The following is a 22,906-nucleotide window of genomic DNA, read 5'->3' as shown; positions in this document are numbered from 1 at the left end:
ACACAGACCTCACATCCAGCCTATATTACTGGAGAGACACACAGACCTCACATCCAGCCTTTATTTCTGGAGAGACACACATACCTCACATCCAGTCTATATTACTGGGAGAGACACACAGACCTCACATCCAGCCTATATTACTGGGAGAGACACACAGACCTCACATCCAGCCTATATTACTAGAGAGACACACAGACCTCACATCCAGCCTATATTACTGGAGAGACACACAGACCTCACATCCAACCTTTATTTCTGGAGAGACACACATACCTCACATCCAGTCTATATTACTGGGAGAGACACACAGACCTCACATCCAGCCTATATTACTGAAGAGACACACAGACCTCACATCCAGCCTATATTACTGGGAAAGACACACAGACCTCACATCCATCCTATATTACTGGGAGAGACTCACAGACCTCACATCCAGCCTATATTACTGGAGAGACACACAGACCTCACATCCAGCCTTTATTTCTGGAGAGACACACATACCTCACATCCAGCCTATATTACTGGGAGAGACACACAGACCTCACATCCAGCCTATATTACTGGAGAGACTCACAGACCTCACATCCAGCCTATATTACTGGAGAGACACACAGACCTCACATCCAGCCTATATTACTGGAGAGACACACAGACCTCACATCCAGCCTATATTACTGGAGAGACACACATACCTCACATCCAGCCTATATTACTGGGAGAGACACACAGACCTCACATCCAGCCTATATTACTGGAGAGACACACAGACCTCACATCCAGCCTATATTACTGGAGAGACACACAGACCTCACATCCAGCCTTTATTTCTGGAGAGACACACATACCTCACATCCAGTCTATATTACTGGGAGAGACACACAGACCTCACATCCAGCCTATATTACTGAAGAGACACACAGACCTCACATCCAGCCTATTACTGGGAAAGACACACAGACCTCACATCCATCCTATATTACTGGGAGAGACTCACAGACCTCACATCCAGAATATAATACTGGAGAGACACACAGACCTCACATCCAGCCTATATTACTGGAGAGACACACAGACCTCACATCCAGCCTATATTACTGGAGAGACACACAGACCTCACATCCAGCCTTGATTTCTGGAGAGACACACATACCTCACATCCAGTCTATATTACTGGGAGAGACACACATACCTCACATCCAGCCTATATTACTGGGAGAGACACACAGACCTCACATCCAGCCTATATTACTGGAGAGACTCACAGACCTCACATCCAACCTATATTACTGGAGAGACACACAGACCTCACATCCAGCCTATATTACTGGAGAGACACACAGACCTCTCATCCAGCCTATATTACTGGAGAGACACACATACCTCACATCCAGCCTATATTACTGGGAGAGACACACAGACCTCACATCCAGCCTATATTACTGGAGAGACACACAGACCTCACATCCAGCCTATATTACTGGAGAGACACACAGATCTCACATTCAGCCTATATTACTGGAGAGACACACAGATCTCACATTCAGCCTATATTACTGGAGAGACGCACAGACCTCACATCCAGCCTTTATTTCTGGAGAGACACACAGACCTCACATCCATCCTATATTACTGGGAGAGACACACAGACCTCACATCCAGCCTATATTACTGGGAGAGACACACAGACCTCACATCCAGCCTATATTACTGAAGAGACACACAGACCTCACATCCAGCCTATATTACTGGGAAAGACACACAGACCTCACATCCATCCTATATTACTGGGAGAGACTCACAGACCTCACATCCAGCCTATATTACTGGAGAGACACACAGACCTCACATCCAGCCTATATTACTGGAGAGACACACAGACCTCACATCCCGCCTATATTACTGGAGAGACACACAGACCTCTCATCCAGCCTTTATTTCTGGAGAGACACACAGACCTCACATCCAGCCTTTATTTCTGGATAGACACCCAGACCGCACATCCATCCTATATTACTGGGAGAGACACACAGACCTCACATCCAGCCTTTATTTCTGGAGAGACACACATACCTCACATCCAGCCTATATTACTGGAGAGACACACAGACCTCACATCCAGCCTATATTACTGGAGAGACACACAGACCTCACATCCAGCCTTTATTTCTGGAGAGACACACATACCTCACATCCAGCCTATATTACTGGGAGAGACACACAGACCTCACATCCAGCCTACATTACTGGAGAGACACACAGACCTCACATCCAACCTTTATTTCTGGAGAGACACACATACCTCACATCCAGTCTATATTACTTGGAGAGACACACATACCTCACATCCAGCCTATATTACTGGGAGAGACACACAGACCTCACATCCAGCCTATATTACTGGGAGAGACACACAGACCTCACATCCAGCCTATATTACTGGAGAGACTCACAGACCTCACATCCAGCCTATATTACTGGAGAGACACACAGACCTCACATCCAGCCTATATTACTGGAGAGACACACAGACCTCACATCCAGCCTATATTACTGGAGAGACACACATACCTCACATCCAGCCTATATTACTGGGAGAGACACACAGACCTCACATCCAGCCTATATTACTGGAGAGACACACAGACCTCACATCCAGCCTATATTACTGGAGAGACACACAGACCTCACATCCAGCCTTTATTTCTGGAGAGACACACATACCTCACATCCAGTCTATATTACTGGGAGAGACACACAGACCTCACATCCAGCCTATATTACTGAAGAGACACACAGACCTCACATCCAGCCTATATTACTGGGAAAGACACATAGACCTCACATCCATCCTATATTACTGGGAGAGACTCACAGACCTCACATCCAGCCTATATTACTGGAGAGACACACAGACCTCACATCCAGCCTATATTACTGGAGAGACACACAGACCTCTCATCCAGCCTTTATTTCTGGAGAGACACACAGACCTCACATCCAGCCTTTATTTCTGGATAGACACCCAGACCTCACATCCATCCTATATTACTGGGAGAGAAACACAGACCTCACATCCAGCCTTTATTTCTGGAGAGACACACATACCTCACATCCAGCCTATATTACTGGAGAGACACACAGACCTCACATCCAGCCTTTATTTCTGGAGAGACACACAGACCTCACATCCAGCCTATATTACTGGAGAGACACACAGACCTCACATCCAGCCTTTATTTCTGGAGAGACACACATACCTCACATCCAGCCTATATTACTGGGAGAGACACACAGACCTCACATCCAGCCTGCATTACTGGAGAGACACACAGACCTCACATCCAGCCTATATTACTGGGAGAGACACACAGACCTCACATCCAGCCTTTATTTCTGGAGAGACACACATACCTCACATCCAGCCTATATTACTGGAGAGACACACAGACCTCACATCCAGCCTTTATTTCTGGAGAGACACACAGACCTCACATCCAGCCTGTATTACTGGAGAGACACACAGACCTCACATCCAGCCTATATTACTGGAGAGACACACAGACCTCACATCCAGCCTTTATTTCTGGAGAGACACACAAACCTCACATCCATCCTATATTACTGGAGAGACACACAGACCTCACATCCAGCCTTTATTTCTGGAGAGACACACAGACCTCACATCCAGCCTTTATTTCTGGAGAGACACACATACCTCACATCCAGCCTATATTACTGGAGAGACACACAGACCTCACATCCAGCCTATATTACTGGGAGAGACACACAGACCTCACATCCCGCCTTTATTTCTGGAGAGACACACATACCTCACATCCAGCCTATATTACTGGAGAGACACACAGACCTCACATCCAGCCTTTATTTCTGGATAGACACCCAGACCTCACATCCATCCTATATTACTGGGAGAGACACACAGACCTCACATCCAGCCTTTATTTCTGGATAGACACCCAGACCTCACATCCATCCCATATTACTGGGTGAGACACACATACTTCACATCCAGCCTATATTACTGGAGAGACACACAGACCTCACATCCAGCCTATATTACTGGAGAGACACACAGACCTCACATCCAGCCTTTATTTCTGGAGAGACACACATACCTCACATCCAGTCTATATTACTGGGAGAGACACACAGACCTCACATCCAGCCTATATTACTGAAGAGACACACAGACCTCACATCCAGCCTATATTACTGGGAAAGACACATAGACCTCACATCCATCCTATATTACTGGGAGAGACTCACAGACCTCACATCCAGCCTATATTACTGGAGAGACACACAGACCTCACATCCAGCCTATATTACTGGAGAGACACACAGACCTCTCATCCAGCCTTTATTTCTGGAGAGACACACAGACCTCACATCCAGCCTTTATTTCTGGATAGACACCCAGACCTCACATCCATCCTATATTACTGGGAGAGAAACACAGACCTCACATCCAGCCTTTATTTCTGGAGAGACACACATACCTCACATCCAGCCTATATTACTGGAGAGACACACAGACCTCACATCCAGCCTTTATTTCTGGAGAGACACACAGACCTCACATCCAGCCTATATTACTGGAGAGACACACAGACCTCACATCCAGCCTTTATTTCTGGAGAGACACACATACCTCACATCCAGCCTATATTACTGGGAGAGACACACAGACCTCACATCCAGCCTGCATTACTGGAGAGACACACAGACCTCACATCCAGCCTATATTACTGGGAGAGACACACAGACCTCACATCCAGCCTTTATTTCTGGAGAGACACACATACCTCACATCCAGCCTATATTACTGGAGAGACACACAGACCTCACATCCAGCCTTTATTTCTGGAGAGACACACAGACCTCACATCCAGCCTGTATTACTGGAGAGACACACAGACCTCACATCCAGCCTATATTACTGGAGAGACACACAGACCTCACATCCAGCCTTTATTTCTGGAGAGACACACAAACCTCACATCCATCCTATATTACTGGAGAGACACACAGACCTCACATCCAGCCTTTATTTCTGGAGAGACACACAGACCTCACATCCAGCCTTTATTTCTGGAGAGACACACATACCTCACATCCAGCCTATATTACTGGAGAGACACACAGACCTCACATCCAGCCTATATTACTGGGAGAGACACACAGACCTCACATCCCGCCTTTATTTCTGGAGAGACACACATACCTCACATCCAGCCTATATTACTGGAGAGACACACAGACCTCACATCCAGCCTTTATTTCTGGATAGACACCCAGACCTCACATCCATCCTATATTACTGGGAGAGACACACAGACCTCACATCCAGCCTTTATTTCTGGATAGACACCCAGACCTCACATCCATCCCATATTACTGGGTGAGACACACATACTTCACATCCAGCCTATATTACTGGGAGAGACACACAGACCTCACATCCAGCCTATATTACTGGAGAGACACACAGACCTCACATCCAGCCTATATTACTGGAGAGACACACAGACCTCACATCCAGCCTATATTACTGGAGAGACACACAGACCTCACATCCAGCCTTTATTTCTGGAGAGACACACATACTTCACATCCAGCCTACATTACTGGGAGAGACACACATACCTCACATCCAGCCTATATTACTGGAGAGACACACAGACCTCACATCCAGCCTATATTACTGGAGAGACACACAGACCTCACATCCAGCCCATATTACTGGAGAGACACACAGACCTCACATCCATCCTATATTACTGGGAGAGACACACAGACCTCACATCCAGCCTATATTACCGGGAGAGACACACAGACCTCACATCCAGCCTATATTACTGGGAGAAACACAGACATCACATCCAGCCTATATTACTGGGAAAGACACACGGACCTCACATTCAGCCTATATTACTGGGAGAGACTCACAGACCTCACATCCATCCTATATTACTGGGAGAGACACACAGACCTCACATCCAGCCTATATTACTGGAGAGACACACAGACCTCACATCCAACCTTTATTTCTGGAGAGACACACATACCTCACATCCAGTCTATATTACTGGGAGAGACACACAGACCTCACATCCAGCCTATATTACTGAAGAGACACTCAGACCTCACATCCAGCCTATATTACTGGGAAAGACACACAGACCTCACATCCATCCTATATTACTGGGAGAGACTCACAGACCTCACATCCAGCCTATATTACTGGAGAGACACACAGACCTCACATCCAGCCTTTATTTCTGGAGAGACACACATACCTCACATCCAGCCTATATTACTGGGAGAGACAAACAGACCTTACATCCAGCCTACATTACTGGAGAGACACACAGACCTCACATCCAGCCTTTATTTCTGGAGAGACACACATACCTCACATCCAGTCTATATTACTGGGAGAGACACACAGACCTCACATCCAGCCTATATTACTGGGAGAGACACACAGACCTCACATCCAGCCTATATTACTGGAGAGACTCACAGACCTCACATCCAGCCTATATTACTGGAGAGACACACAGACCTCACATCCAGCCTATATTACTGGAGAGACACACAGACCTCACATCCAGCCTATATTACTGGAGAGACACACATACCTCACATCCAGCCTATATTACTGGGAGAGACACACAGACCTCACATCCAGCCTATATTACTGGAGAGACACACAGACCTCACATCCAGCCTATATTACTGGAGAGACACACAGACCTCACATCCAGCCTTTATTTCTGGAGAGACACACATACCTCACATCCAGTCTATATTACTGGGAGAGACACACAGAGCTCACATCCAGCCTATATTACTGAAGAGACACACAGACCTCACATCCAGCCTATTACTGGGAAAGACACACAGACCTCACATCCATCCTATATTACTGGGAGAGACTCACAGACCTCACATCCAGCCTATATTACTGGAGAGACACACAGACCTCACATCCAGCCTATATTACTGGAGAGACACACAGACCTCACATCCAGCCTATATTACTGGAGAGACACACAGACCTCACATCCAGCCTTTATTTCTGGAGAGACACACATACCTCACATCCAGTCTATATTACTGGGAGAGACACACATACCTCACATCCAGTCTATATTACTGGGAGAGACACACATACCTCACATCCAGCCTATATTACTGGGAGAGACACACAGACCTCACATCCAGCCTATATTACTGGAGAGACTCACAGACCTCACATCCAACCTATATTACTGGAGAGACACACAGACCTCACATCCAGCCTATATTACTGGAGAGACACACAGACCTCTCATCCAGCCTATATTACTGGAGAGACACACATACCTCACATCCAGCCTATATTACTGGGAGAGACACACAGACCTCACATCCAGCCTATATTACTGGAGAGACACACAGACCTCACATCCAGCCTATATTACTGGAGAGACACACAGATCTCACATTCAGCCTATATTACTGGAGAGACACACAGACCTCACATTCAGCCTATATTACTGGAGAGACGCACAGACCTCACATCCAGCCTTTATTTCTGGAGAGACACACAGACCTCACATCCATCCTATATTACTGGGAGAGACACACAGACCTCACATCCAGCCTATATTACTGGGAGAGACACACAGACCTCACATCCAGCCTATATTACTGAAGAGACACACAGACCTCACATCCAGCCTATATTACTGGGAAAGACACACAGACCTCACATCCATCCTATATTACTGGGAGAGACTCACAGACCTCACATCCAGCCTATATTACTGGAGAGACACACAGACCTCACATCCAGCCTATATTACTGGAGAGACACACAGACCTCTCATCCAGCCTTTATTTCTGGAGAGACACACAGACCTCACATCCAGCCTTTATTTCTGGATAGACACCCAGACCGCACATCCATCCTATATTACTGGGAGAGACACACAGACCTCACATCCAGCCTTTATTTCTGGAGAGACACACATACCTCACATCCAGCCTATATTACTGGAGAGACACACAGACCTCACCATCAGCCTATATTACTGGAGAGACACACAGACCTCACATCCAGCCTTTATTTCTGGAGAGACACACATACCTCACATCCAGCCTATATTACTGGGAGAGACACACAGACCTCACATCCAGCCTACATTACTGGAGAGACACACAGACCTCACATCCAGCCTTTATTTCTGGAGAGACACACATACCTCACATCCAGTCTATATTACTGGAGAGACTCACAGACCTCACATCCAGCCTATATTACTGGAGAGACACACAGACCTCACATCCAGCCTATATTACTGGAGAGACACACAGACCTCACATCCAGCCTATATTACTGGAGAGACACTCATACCTCACATCCAGCCTATATTACTGGGAGAGACACACAGACCTCACATCCAGCCTATATTACTGGAGAGACACACAGACCTCACATCCAGCCTATATTACTGGAGAGACACACAGACCTCACATCCAGCCTTTATTTCTGGAGAGACACACATACCTCACATCCAGTCTATATTACTGGGAGAGACACACAGACCTCACATCCAGCCTATATTACTGAAGAGACACACAGACCTCACATCCAGCCTATATTACTGGGAAAGACACACAGACCTCACATCCATCCTATATTACTGGGAGAGACTCACAGACCTCACATCCAGCCTATATTACTGGAGAGACACACACACCTCACATCCAGCCTATATTACTGGAGAGACACACAGACCTCTCATCCAGCCTTTATTTCTGGAGAGACACACAGACCTCACATCCAGCCTATATTACTGGAGAGACACACAGACCTCACATCCAGCCTTTATTTCTGGAGAGACACACATACCTCACATCCAGCCTATATTACTGGAGAGACACACATACCTCACATCCAGCCTATATTACTGGGAGAGACACACAGACCTCACATCCAGCCTGCATTACTGGAGAGACACACAGACCTCACATCCAGCCTATATTACTGGGAGAGACACACAGACCTCACATCCAGCCTTTATTTCTGGAGAGACACACATACCTCACATCCAGCCTATATTACTGGAGAGACACACAGACCTCACATCCAGCCTTTATTTCTGGAGAGACACACAGACCTCACATCCAGCCTGTATTACTGGAGAGACACACAGACCTCACATCCAGCCTATATTACTGGAGAGACACACAGACCTCACATCCAGCCTTTATTTCTGGAGAGACACACAAACCTCACATCCATCCTATATTACTGGAGAGACACACAGACCTCACATCCAGCCTTTATTTCTGGAGAGACACACAGACCTCACATCCAGCCTTTATTTCTGGAGAGACACACATACCCCACATCCAGCCTATATTACTGGAGAGCCACACAGACCTCACATCCCGCCTTTATTTCTGGAGAGACACACAGACCTCACATCCAGCCTATATAACTGGGAGAGACACACAGACCTCACATCCAGCCTATATTACTGGAGAGACACACAGACCTCACATCCAGCCTTTATTTCTGGAGAGACACGCATACCTCACATCCAGCCTATATTACTGGGAGAGACACACAGACCTCACATCCAGCCTATATTACTGGAGAGACACACAGACCTCACATCCAGCATTTATTTCTGGAGAGACACACATACCTCACATCCAGTCTATATTACTGGGAGAGACACACATACCTCACATCCAGCCTATATTACTGGGAGAGACACACAGACCTCACATCCAGCCTATATTACTGGAGAGACAAACAGACCTCACATCCAGCCTATATTACTGGAGAGACACACAGACCTCACATCCAGCCTTTATTTCTGGAGAGACACACAGACCTCACATCCATCCTATATTACTGGGAGAGACACACAGACCTCACATCCAGCCTATATTACTGGAGAGACACACAGACCTCACTTCCAGTCTTTATTTCTGGAGAGACACACAAACCTCACATCCAGCCTATATTACTGGAGAGACACACAGACCTCACATCCAGCCTATATTACTGGGAGAGACACACAGACCTCACATCCAGTCTATATTACTGGAGAGACACACAGACCTCACATCCAGCCTATATTACTGGGAGAGACACACAGACCTCACATCCAGCCTATATTACTGGGAGAGACACACAGACCTCCCATCCAGCCTATATTACTGGGAGAGACACACAGACCTCACATCCATCCTATATTACTGGGAGAAACACACAGACAGGGATTGCCTGTTTGTTAGACAATCCCTACATGTCGAACAGCTGCGAGACATGCAGCCGTGGGGACTTGAACATATTTTTCAAGCACTCCAAAGACACTCGGTTAGCACCTGAGCATGCTCGGATAACACCTTATCCCATCACGTTCGCTCATACCTTATGACGACCATGATGTAATACTGGTTTGGCACAGAAAGCCCGAAGGTTGACCTCCCCTTTTACATAAGACTGACTATAGCAGTGCTACATCCTTATCTCTTTAAGGGGTGCTTACCACTCGTGCAGTTTTTTTTTGGGGGGGGGGTTGATGTCTGGGGGTATGATACAGTTGCTTTGACTGTGAGCAAAGGTGTAACTTTCCAACTACTAAGCTGCAACGCACAATATAGCACCTGGTATGCAGCATTAATAATACCGCTGTCTTCCCCTTAGGCACAGATACCCCGGTGTGATCACTCCTTGCCAGCCTCGATCGCTTCACTTCTGATTAAAACTATTATGTTCTGTTATTAATAAGTTCTCTCTCATTGCCTGGAAATTATGGAGCAGATACAGGACTATTGCAAAAATCAGATCTGCAACTGATGTCCCGATTATTGCACATTAATGGGAAGTGAAGTGATACACACGGGTGCACAGACGCCGCTGATGTAACATCCAGCCAGGGTCACAAAGTGTCTACACGGAAGTACAGGAAAGATGTATATCTTTGTACCGTGTTAGCCAGTAGATAGAAAAATATTCAGAATTGAGAGTCCTCAGTGGTTGATACCTTTTTATGGCTAACTGAAAAGATGGTAACACATTGCAAGATTTCGAGACTACTCAGGTCTCTTCTTCAGGCTAGACTAATACAAAATCTGAAGAGTCACGTATTTATACACAATACAACACAGAAAAAATGCAATGGATAAGACAAGTGACGTGAAGCAGAACTATCAATATGGGAGAGGGAGAAACATAAATATTGGACCAGTACATAGATAAGGAGTCCGGATGTTTTATAGTCCTCTGATTGGGGTCTCCTAATGTGTTGTGATGCCCCCACATGGTCTTGAAAGCAAATTCCTTAATTGATGTAAAAAGACATAAATCCATGCGACACATTCATTCCAGCACTGAGAGTGTCAAAGGTCGTCACAAATTTATACTCCCAAACATGTCTCTCTCTCTGAGATGTGAAGTTACCTTTCAATGTCCTCATGCCCCATCAGGCCCTTGGCCTACTACCGCTTCATTGATGATATTTTAATCATCTGGACGGAGTCTGAGCAACAGCTAAAGACGTTCCACGAACAGTTTAATCAATTTCATCCCACCATCAATTTAACACTCAACTACTCCAGCACTGAGATTAACTTTTTGGACACCATCATTAAGCTAAAAAACAATGAAATAGAGACATCCCTGTATCAGAAGCCAATCGACCGTCCAACATACCTTAAATGGGACAGTTTCCATCCAAAACACATAAAGAACTCTATTATCTATAGCCAAGCCATCAGATACAATCGTATATGTTCCAACCCCATGGATAGAGACAAACACCTTGGTCGCCTCAAAAAGACCTTTTTGAATCAGGGCTGCCATCCAAGAACAATTGAAAACCAAATTACAAGGGCCACCAGCATGTCAAGGAATCACCTGCTACATTCCAAAGCTAAAGAAGAAAATAACCGGGTGCCTCTAGTAGTCACCTACAACCCAAATCTGGAGGTGCTAAGGGGAGCTGCACGGAAATTACAACCTTCACTACAAAAAGATGCCCGATTACAATCCATTTTTCCAGACCCCCCACTGCTGTGTTTTAGGCAGCCCCCAAATTTAAGAAGCATCATTGTCAGAAGCTCCCTGTCCTCTCCAACAGCTGCAGGAACCTTTCCTTGCAACCAGAAAAAATGTAAAACCTGTCCATTTATAATGACCACGGACAAGATAAAGATCCCCAACTCACATCAGGACTACAAGATCGCAGGTACTTTCAGCTGCATTACATCTAATGTGGTGTACTTAATTATTTGTACTAAATGTCCAACTGGGGGTCTGTATGTGGGGGAGACAGGGCAAAAGCTTAGAACAAGGATGAATGCTCATCATCACACAATAAGAGAAAAAAGAATGGATCTACCTGTGGCAAAACATTTTTGTATCCCTGATCACAGCAACATGGATATGAAATTACTGGTATTGAAAGGTAACTTCAATTCTCAGAGAGAGAGACGAGTTTGGGAGTACAAATTTATGACGACCTTTGACACTCTCAGTGCTGGAATGAATGTGCTGCATGGATTTATGTCTTTTTACATCAATTAAGGAATTTGCTTTCAAGACCTGGTGGGGGCATCACAACACATTAATAGACCCCAATCAGAGGACTATAAAACATCCAGACTCCTTATCTATGTACTGGTCCAATATTTATGTTTCTCCCTCTCCCATATTGATAGTTCTGCTTCACGTCACTTGTCTTATCCATTGCATTTTTTTCTGTGTTATATTGTGCATAAATATGTGATTCTTCAGATGTTGTATTAGTCTAGCCTGAAGAAGAGACCTGAGTAGTCTGGAAAGCTTTCAATGTGTTACCATCTTTTCAGTTAGCCATTAAAAGGTATCAACCACTGAGGACTCTCAATTCTGAATATTTTTCTACACGGAAGTAGAAGCTCAGAAGCCACCCATGGTCCAACTTCCACGTCTTTTCCCACTCTACGCCTTCTCCCGTTCTGCGCCCTCTCACTCTCTGCACCTTCTCATGCTCTGCACCTTCTCCCGCTCTGCGCCTTCTCCCGCACTGCGCCTTCTCCCGCACTGCGCCTTCTCCCGCACTGCGCCTCCTCCCGCACTGCGCCTCCTCCCGCACTGCGCCTCCTCCCGCACTGCGCCTCCTCCCGCACTGCGCCTTCTCCCGCACTGCGCCTTCTCACTCTCTGCGCCTTCTCACGCTCTGCGCCTTCTCACGCTCTGCTCCTTCTCCCGCTCTGCGTCTTCTCCCGCTCTACGTCTTCTCCCGTGCTACGTCTTCTCCCGCGCTACGTCTTCTCCCGCGCTACATCTTCTCCCGCGCTACGTCTTCTCACGCTCTGCGCCTTCTCCCGCGCTGCGCCTTCTCCCGCGCTACGTCTTCTCCCGCGCTACGTCTTCTCCCGCGCTACGTCTTCTCCCGCGCTACGTCTTCTCCCACGCTACATCTTCTCACGCTCTGCGCCTTCTCACGCTCTGCGCCTTCTCATGCACTGCGTCTTCTCCCACTCTACGTCTTCTCCCGCGCTACGTCTTCTCACGCTCTGCGCCTTCTCCCGCTCTACGTCTTCTCCCGCGGTACGTCTTCTCATGCACTGCGTCTTCTCCTGCTCTGCGTCTTCTCACGCTCTGCGCCTTCTCCCGTGGTAAGTCTTCTCATGCACTGCGTCTTCTCCTGCTCTGCGTCTTCTCCTGCTCTGCGTCTTCTCCTGCTCTGCGTCTTCTCACGCTCTGCGCCTTCTCACGCTCTGCGCCTTCTCCTGCGGTACGTCTTCTCATGCACTGCGTCTTCTCCTGCTCTGCATCTTCTCATGCTCTGCGCCTTCTCACGCTCTGCGTCTTCTCACGCTACGTCTTCTCCCACACTATACTCATACAATGACTGATTCTTTTTTTGTACCTTTGGTTAAGCGGCATCATAAATATCAAATAGCCACTTATTTCTCAAAAATAACATGACCATTAAGTCACAAAGGCGGAATATAGCTGATAAATGGGTGTGATGGCCTGGATTTATTGAGCTGACGGTGTAGTGTCTAGGTTGCATAGAATTGTAACAAAGATGCCCCCCAATGCCCCTCCTGAGACTATAGCTCCTCCTCCTTCCTCCCCTCTCACTGCAACTCAGGTAAAATTTCTGCAGCTGCATCTCCCTCTTTTCCCCCCGGGTGCCTCTTTAGTCTATTATTCTGATTTTTGGCTTACTAGTTCACACCTATGAAGTGCATATTTAAAGGATTACTTTCAAATAACTTTTCTAAGTCACCCATCGTTTGTGAACATGCATAATAACAACATTTCTGACACTTATCACTTGTATCCCGCATTTTCACCAGATTTTCTCTTCTTTTGACTCTATCTCTTAGCATGCAATTGATTCCAAGCTAATAGGAGGGAGATTTGCTGCTATAATGTCTCAAATACACTGCACAATATGCAGAGAGATGGATTCCTGCTCTTCATTCCTTAGTCATCACCTAGACAGAAGCGAGAGCAGCATGGAGGAAATTACACAGCAGTACTGAGCATTGTAGATGTGAATCCAGCTCTAGGCTGCAAAAGAAGACTTTTTAGAAAGCCCAGCATGATTTTCCTGTGTCTCATTTTCTCTCCCTGCTCCTCAATATTCCTCCTTCTCCCCTCTCCGTAGAGTTTAAATGGCTGTGTCAAAGCTGCTGGAAGTCCAGAGACGAGCTGAGGGGATGTGGTGAGTTTAGGAGATGAAAGGAAATGAAGAAGTGTCTAATAAGTGTAGTAAGAAGCAGATGTATTACAAAGTTTCTTAGATTTGCACACACTTATTTTACGCCAAGTTTGTTGACAGTACACTTCCCTTAATAATATATCGGATTTTGGGATTTCTCTGTCTGCTCGCTACATCACATCGGAAGGAAGCGCTCGCTGCTCTGCACAGTCGTTGGACACCATTTCTACATAAAGTTACATAAGAAATGACCTGAAACCGGAACCAAAACTATGGTGTCAGCAGGAGACTGGAGCGCTGCTCTGGATGATGATGATGATGACGTGTGGGGCTCGGAGTTAGGAGCTGGAGGCACAGAGCTCAGTACAGTGAGCCTACAAGAAGTAGGCGGAACAGATATATGGGGCCCAGGGATTGTCCTCTCTCATACTGACACATGGAAGGAGAAGGAACAGTTTCCCATTCTGCATTACACCAGAGCTTTATGTTCTACCTCAGAAGATTCCATAAGTCCACGCCTGTCCCTCCTCCATCACTGCTGCCCCCGTGGAGCGTCACTGGTTTATGGACCCTCTCATAGTGAATTCCATTTCATATCTCACATAGAATGAGGGAGGTGCAGCTGCATCAGCCCCTGACACTGCCTGCTGTGAGTGCTCGCTGCGAGAGGGGAGAGGGAGGAGAAAACACCCAATATCTGGGGAAGCGTCACAACCTTTATGGATCCTGTAGATCTGAAATCACATCTGCAGCTAAGTTCTGTCCCCAGGTGAAGAGTGTCCAGTCTACGCTCCTATATTATTCCCACTGGTTTTTTTTTCTTCAATTGTCCATTCAGTCCCAGATATATTGGACTTTTTTTTTTTTATTAGTGAGCAGCGTTGCTTATAGAAAGTGTTTATTTATGCTGCTCTGCATAATTACCCTTTATAAAAATAATATTGAAATTGGAACGACATATCAAAAAATGCCCATCTTAAAGAAGCCTTCCGCCTCCTATTCCTCCTCCTCCTCCCATCAAAGATTTTATCCTCTTAATATATTGCATCCATTATATTATATAGCACTGTGTAATTACAATTGCTTATTTTGCCTTTCTACCGGCTAATTATTCTGTCTTCCATTAAGTCTATGACATTGCATGATTGAAAATTGATAAGTCAAATCCTTCTGGGCTCTCTGTAGAGAGAGGAGGTCAATTTTCCCTGCGTGACTCATCAGTCACTGCAAAAGTCCCTGGCAGGTGGAGGGGGTGGAGTAGCTGGGTCAGCAGTGGAAGAGGGGGATGATTTTTGCAGGGACAAGTGACTTCCTGTTTCTACAGAGAGCAGAGAAAAGAGAAGAATTATCTGGGTAGAAAGGCGAAATGAGCAATTGTAAGTACATAGGGCTATATAATATGATGACTGCAATATAATAAGAGGACAAAAACATTGATGTGAGGAGGAGGACGATGACGAGGAAGAGGAGGAGGAGGAAGAGGAGGATTAATGCTTCTATGAATACTCAGGGAAACAGAGGGAATAAACCCAGGACAAAAACTGGCCACTTTTCACCTAATGACAAGTCCACTTTAAGGGAGAGATTTGCCACAGCCAGTCTATAGGGTCAGACATAAAGGTAAGAAGAAGCCTTCCTCTTCCGGAACGGAGGATCTCCTTTTCACCTTGACACAACTCTACATCCATTGTAAACCTATCCAGGGCTGCTCAGCAACAAGCTTTCTAATATTAAACCTCAGCCACATCCCGATAATTGGTGTTGAAATGCAAATATCTTGTTTCCAATGTGTAAATTAGGTGAGAAAACACATTTATCAGGAGTTATGGTGAGATTCCGAAAATCTGACACCGGCATTGACAAGAGACTGTAGTGTAAAGTATCGCTGGGTCTCGTAATGATGACGGTTATGTAAGTTGTGAGGTTTAGCGTCTACCTGTAATACTTAAAGGGGAACTCTGGTTTCCTGCTGAGCTTCTGCTGACACACAGAAGCCAATCAGGAGAACCCGATCTGTAGGTCAAAGTATGAGGGGCAGAACGATAGAAACATGAGACCGACGCACTTTAACAAGCATGCCTGCCCAAGAGTGTGAGCCACAAGGATACTGTATCTTAGAGTACTACTTAAAGAGAAGCTGCCACTTTCCATAAATAAATATTTTGTTACCTGGTGTAAATGCCGATCTTCTTCCGATTCCGGCGATGTTTTTCTTTCGTTTCTACGACTCTCCGTTCCTGAGATATGGCCTCCTCTGTCCAGTATATAGATCTAGAATTTTTATCCAATCGGACGTCATCCTCAAACCCTTCGTGGGCGTGTTCTTTAAGGGCCACACCCAGTTGGCTTTAAAAAAAAGAGTGAATTTATATACAGAAAAGAGTTGACTGTATCTCCGGAACGGAAAGGCGCAGAAACAAAAGAAAAACATCGCCAGATTCAGGAAAACAGCGGCATTTACACCAGGTAATAAAATTATTATTATATACTAATGGAAAGTGACATGCCGCTGTAAAGTTTTTCTTTAAACCAATTCATCTACATTTCTACTATAAAGTAGAATTTGACGTTGTGTTTGATCTAATTGTTTTAAAAGATTTCATAACAGAAATAGAGCTAGAATGGGGCTAAGTGATGTTTAAAAATCTGAAAGTGTCATGGCAGGTATTGTGACCGCCTCTGTAAGGGATGCCAATGATGGGAGCCCTTTAAATTAGTAGAGTCAATACCTGTGATCTATCAGATACAGTGAGAGAAGGGTTAATATTTTTTATTTTCCTCGCTGTCAGAGGAACTCTGTGATTTTCTTCAACTCTGTAATGATGTGATGAATGCCACCAGAACAAAACGATCGCTGCTCGGGGATGGGTGGGCGTCTGCTGTTACAATGACTCACTTTGCATTTTGGAAGAAATCGATGGAACCGTCTATCTTTGTTATGTTGTTTTTACCCAAAATGCAAAAACTGTGTTTTTGGTAAATGAGACGAATGCACCCTGTGCTCACACCAACAGGAATCCCTAAGCCACGTCTAGATGATTGCAAGCTCCTAGGACCGGAGAGCAGCTGGCACCCGAACGAGAGAGATGTGTCCTCATGGCACCGACACTTCTACAGACGGCGCCCGGAAACTCGCTACTAATAAACCCGAGAAAAGAATCCGCATTAATGTCAACGTTTATAATAATCTGGATAATAACAAAACAGCTATACAGGACAATCATGTGTCCAAAAGCACAGAAACCAAGAATAGCGACCATTTACAGGAAGCATGTATCAGAGACAAGAAGCGAATGTCCAAAGCTCTACTGGGATTGTGATCATTTAGGCTAGCTTCACACTAGCGTTTATTCGACACAGTGCACGGCGCCGCTTAGCCCCGCCCCCTGCCGGCTCCCTGCCCACTCCATCCGGTCATCGCCGCCTACTATCGCACATGGACGCTTGCGATCTGCGCACCCTATCTTTAGCAGAGGGTGCGCAGATCGTGCGCTGGCCGTGCGCTGCGCAGCCAAAATCCGACTAGCGCAGGCCAGCGCACGATCTGCGCACCCTATGCTAAAGATAGGGTGCGCAGATCGCAAGCGTCCATGTGCGATAGTAGGCGGCGATGACCGGATGGGGTGGGCAGGGAGCCGGCAGGGGGCGGGGCTTAGCGGCACCTTGCGCTGCGTCGAATAAACGCTAGTGTGAAACTAGCCAAACACAGCAAAAAATAAAACTGTGTGATATCAAAGTATTACACAAAGAGGCAGTATTATAGTAGTTATATTCTTGTACATAGGGGGCAGTATTATAGTAGTTATATTCTTGTACATAGGGGCAGTATTATAGTAGTTATATTCTTGTACACAGGAGCAGTATTATAGTAGTTATATTCTTGTACATAGGGGCAGTATTATAGTAGTTATATTCTTGTACATAGGGGCAGTATTATAGTAGTTATATTCTTGTACATAGGGAGCAGTATTATAGTAGTTATATTCTTGTACATAGAGAGCAGTATTATAGTAGTTATATTCTTGTACATAGAGAGCAGTATTATAGTAGTTATATTCTTGTACATAGGGAGCAGTATTATAGTGGTTATATTCTTGTACATAGGGAGCAGTATTATAGTAGTTATATTCTTGTACATAGAGAGCAGTATTATAGTAGTTATATTCTTGTACATAGGGAGCAGTATTATAGTAGTTATATTCTTGTACATAGGGAGCAGTATTATAGTAGTTATATTCTTGTACATAGGGAGCAGTATTATAGTAGTTATATTCTTGTACATAGGGGCAGTATTATAGTAGTTATATTCTTGTACATAGGGAGCAGTATTATAGTAGTTATATTCTTGTACATAGGGAGCAGTATTATAGTAGTTATATTCTTGTACATAGGGGCAGTATTATAGTAGTTATATTCTTGTACATAGGGAGCAGTATTATAGTAGTTATATTCTTGTACATAGGGAGCAGTATTATAGTAGTTATATTCTTGTACATAGGGGCAGTATTATAGTAGTTATATTCTTGTACATAGGGAGCAGTATTATAGTAGTTATATTCTTGTACATAGGGAGCAGTATTATAGTAGTTATATTCTTGTACATAGGGAGCAGTATTATAGTAGTTATATACTTGTACATAGGGGGCAGTATTATAGTTGTTATATGATTGTACATAGGGGGCAGTATTATAGTAGTTATATACTTGTACATAGGGAGCAGTATTATAGTAGTTACATTCTTGTACATAGGGAGCAGTATTATAGTAGTTATATTCTTGTACATAGGGGCAGTATTATAGTAGTTATATTCTTGTACATAGGGAGCAGTATTATAGTAGTTATATTCTTGTACATAGGGAGCAGTATTATAGTAGTTATATTCTTGTACATAGGGAGCAGTATTATAGTAGTTATATACTTGTACATAGGGGGCAGTATTATAGTTGTTATATAATTGTACATAGGGGGCAGTATTATAGTAGTTATATACTTGTACATAGGGAGCAGTATTATAGTAGTTACATTCTTGTACATAGGGGGCAGTATTAGTTATATTCTTGTACATAGGGGGCAGTATTATAGTAGTTACTGTATATTCTTGTACATAGGGAGCAGTATTATAGTAGTTATATTCTTGTACATAGGGAGCAGTATTATAGTAGTTATATTCTTGTACATAGGGAGCAGTATTATAGTAGTTATATTCTTGTACATAGGGGCAGTATTATAGTAGTTATATTCTTGTACATAGGGAGCAGTATTATAGTAGTTATATTCTTGTACATAGGGAGCAGTATTATAGTAGTTATATTCTTGTACATAGGGGCAGTATTATAGTAGTTATATTCTTGTACATAGGGAGCAGTATTATAGTAGTTATATTCTTGTACATAGGGAGCAGTATTATAGTAGTTATATTCTTGTACATAGGGGCAGTATTATAGTAGTTATATTCTTGTACATAGGGAGCAGTATTATAGTAGTTATATTCTTGTACATAGGGAGCAGTATTATAGTAGTTATATTCTTGTACATAGGGAGCAGTATTATAGTAGTTATATACTTGTACATAGGGGGCAGTATTATAGTTGTTATATGATTGTACATAGGGGGCAGTATTATAGTAGTTATATACTTGTACATAGGGAGCAGTATTATAGTAGTTACATTCTTGTACATAGGGGGCAGTATTAGTTATATTCTTGTACATAGGGAGCAGTATTATAGTAGTTATATTCTTGTACATAGGGAGCAGTATTATAGTAGTTATATTCTTGTACATAGGGAGCAGTATTATAGTAGTTATATTCTTGTACATAGGGGCAGTATTATAGTAGTTATATTCTTGTACATAGGGAGCAGTATTATAGTAGTTATATTCTTGTACATAGGGAGCAGTATTATAGTAGTTATATTCTTGTACATAGGGAGCAGTATTATAGTAGTTATATTCTTGTACATAGGGAGCAGTATTATAGTAGTTATATACTTGTACATAGGGGGCAGTATTATAGTTGTTATATAATTGTACATAGGGGGCAGTATTATAGTAGTTATATACTTGTACATAGGGAGCAGTATTATAGTAGTTACATTCTTGTACATAGGGGGCAGTATTAGTTATATTCTTGTACATAGGGGGCAGTATTATAGTAGTTACTGTATATTCTTGTACATAGGGAGCAGTATTATAGTAGTTATATTCTTGTACATAGGGAGCAGTATTATAGTAGTTATATTCTTGTACATAGGGGGCAGTATTATAGTAGTTATATTCTTGTACATAGGGAGCAGTATTATAGTAGTTATATTCTTGTACATAGGGAGCAGTATTATAGTAGTTATATTCTTGTACATAGGGAGCAGTATTATAGTAGTTATATTCTTGTACATAGGGGACAGTATTATAGTAGTTATATTCTTGTACATAGGGAGCAGTATTATAGTAGTTATATTCTTGTATATAGGGAGCAGTATTATAGTAGTTATATTCTTGTACATAGGAGCAGTATTATAGTAGTTATATTCTTGTACATAGGGGCAGTATTATAGTAGTTATATACTTGTACATAGGGGGCAGTATTATAGTTGTTATATAATTGTACATAGGGTGCAGTATTATAGTAGTTATATACTTGTACATAGGGAGCAGTATTATAGTAGTTACATTCTTGTACATAGGGAGCAGTATTATAGTAGTTATATTCTTGTACATAGGGGCAGTATTATAGTAGTTATATTCTTGTACATAGGGAGCAGTATTATAGTAGTTATATTCTTGTACATAGGGAGCAGTATTATAGTAGTTATATTCTTGTACATAGGGAGCAGTATTATAGTAGTTATATTCTTGTACATAGGGAGCAGTATTATAGTAGTTATATTCTTGTACATAGGGGGCAGTAATATAGTAGTTATATTCTTGTACATAGGGAGCAGTATTATAGTAGTTATATTCTTGTACATAGGGAGCAGTATTATAGTAGTTATATTCTTGTAGATAGGGAGCAGTATTATAGTAGTTATATTCTTGTACATAGGGAGCAGTATTATAGTAGTTATATTCTTGTACATAGGGGACAGTATTATAGTAGTTATATTCTTGTACATAGGGGGCAGTGTTAGTTATATTCTTGTACATAGGGGGCAGTATTATAGTAGTTATATTCTTGTACATAGGGAGCAGTATTATAGTAGTTATATTCTTGTATATAGGGAGCAGTATTATAGTAGTTATATTCTTGTACATAGGGGCAGTATTATAGTAGTTATAGTCTTGTACATAGGGGCAGTATTATAGCAGTTATATTCTTGTACATAGGAGCAGTATTATAGTAGTTATATTCTTGTACATAAAGAGCAGTATTATAGCAGTTATATTCTTGTACATAGGGGCAGTATTATAGTAGTTATATTCTTGTATATAGCGGCAGTATTATAGTAGTTATATTCTTGTACATAGGGGGCAGTATTACAGTAGTTATATTCTTGTACATAGGAGCAGTATTATAGTAGTTATATTCTTGTACATAGGGGGCTGTATTACAGTAGTTATATTCTTGTACATAGGATCAGTATTATAGTAGTTATATGCTTGTACATAGGGGGCAGTATTATTGTAGTTATATTCTTGTACATAGGGGCAGTATTATAGTAGTTATATTCTTGTACATAGGGGCAGTATTATAGTAGTTATATTCTTGTACATAGGAGCAGTATTATAGTACTTATATTCTTGTACATAGGAGCAGTATTATAGTAGTTATATTCTTGTACATAGGAGCAGCATTATAGTAGTGATATTCTTGTACATAGGGGCAGCATTATAGTAGTGATATTCTTGTACATAGGGGCCAGTATTATAGTAGTTATATTCTTGTACATAGGGGGCAGTATTACAGTAGTTATATTCTTGTACATAGGATCAGTATTATAGTAGTTATATTCTTGTACATAGGGGGCAGTATTATAGTAGTTATATTCTTGTACATAGGAGCAGTATTATAGTAGTTATATTCTTGTACATAGGAGCAGTATTATAGTAGTTATATTCTTGTACATAGGAGCAGTATTATAGTAGTGATATTCTTGTACATAGAGGCAGTATTATAGTAGTTATATTCTTTTACATAGTGGGCAGTATTATAGTA

The 22,906-nt window shown here is 43.2% G+C and overlaps 1 protein-coding gene across 3 annotated transcripts in view; it reads right to left on the bottom strand.

Moving 5' to 3' along the window:
• PTK2B (protein tyrosine kinase 2 beta) overlaps positions 1 to 22,906 on the bottom strand; it is a 178,426-nt gene that overhangs the window by 134,185 nt on the left and 21,335 nt on the right. The window contains exon 2 of one of the 3 annotated variants that reach the window (XM_073561928.1): positions 16,926 to 17,102. The exons of the other annotated variants lie outside the window; for them this stretch is intronic. The gene's annotated coding sequence lies outside the window, so the exon portion shown is untranslated. The remainder of the gene's footprint in view (positions 1 to 16,925; positions 17,103 to 22,906) is intronic. 3 annotated transcript variants of the gene reach the window in all.

This window comes from Dendrobates tinctorius, unplaced genomic scaffold (genome assembly GCF_039654945.1).
Source record: "Dendrobates tinctorius isolate UK_male_01 unplaced genomic scaffold, ASM3965494v1 ptg000332l, whole genome shotgun sequence".
Lineage (NCBI taxonomy): Eukaryota > Metazoa > Chordata > Amphibia > Anura > Dendrobatidae > Dendrobates > Dendrobates tinctorius.
Note: the sequence above shows the minus strand (reverse complement) of the source record. Positions and strands in the feature narration are given on the sequence as shown.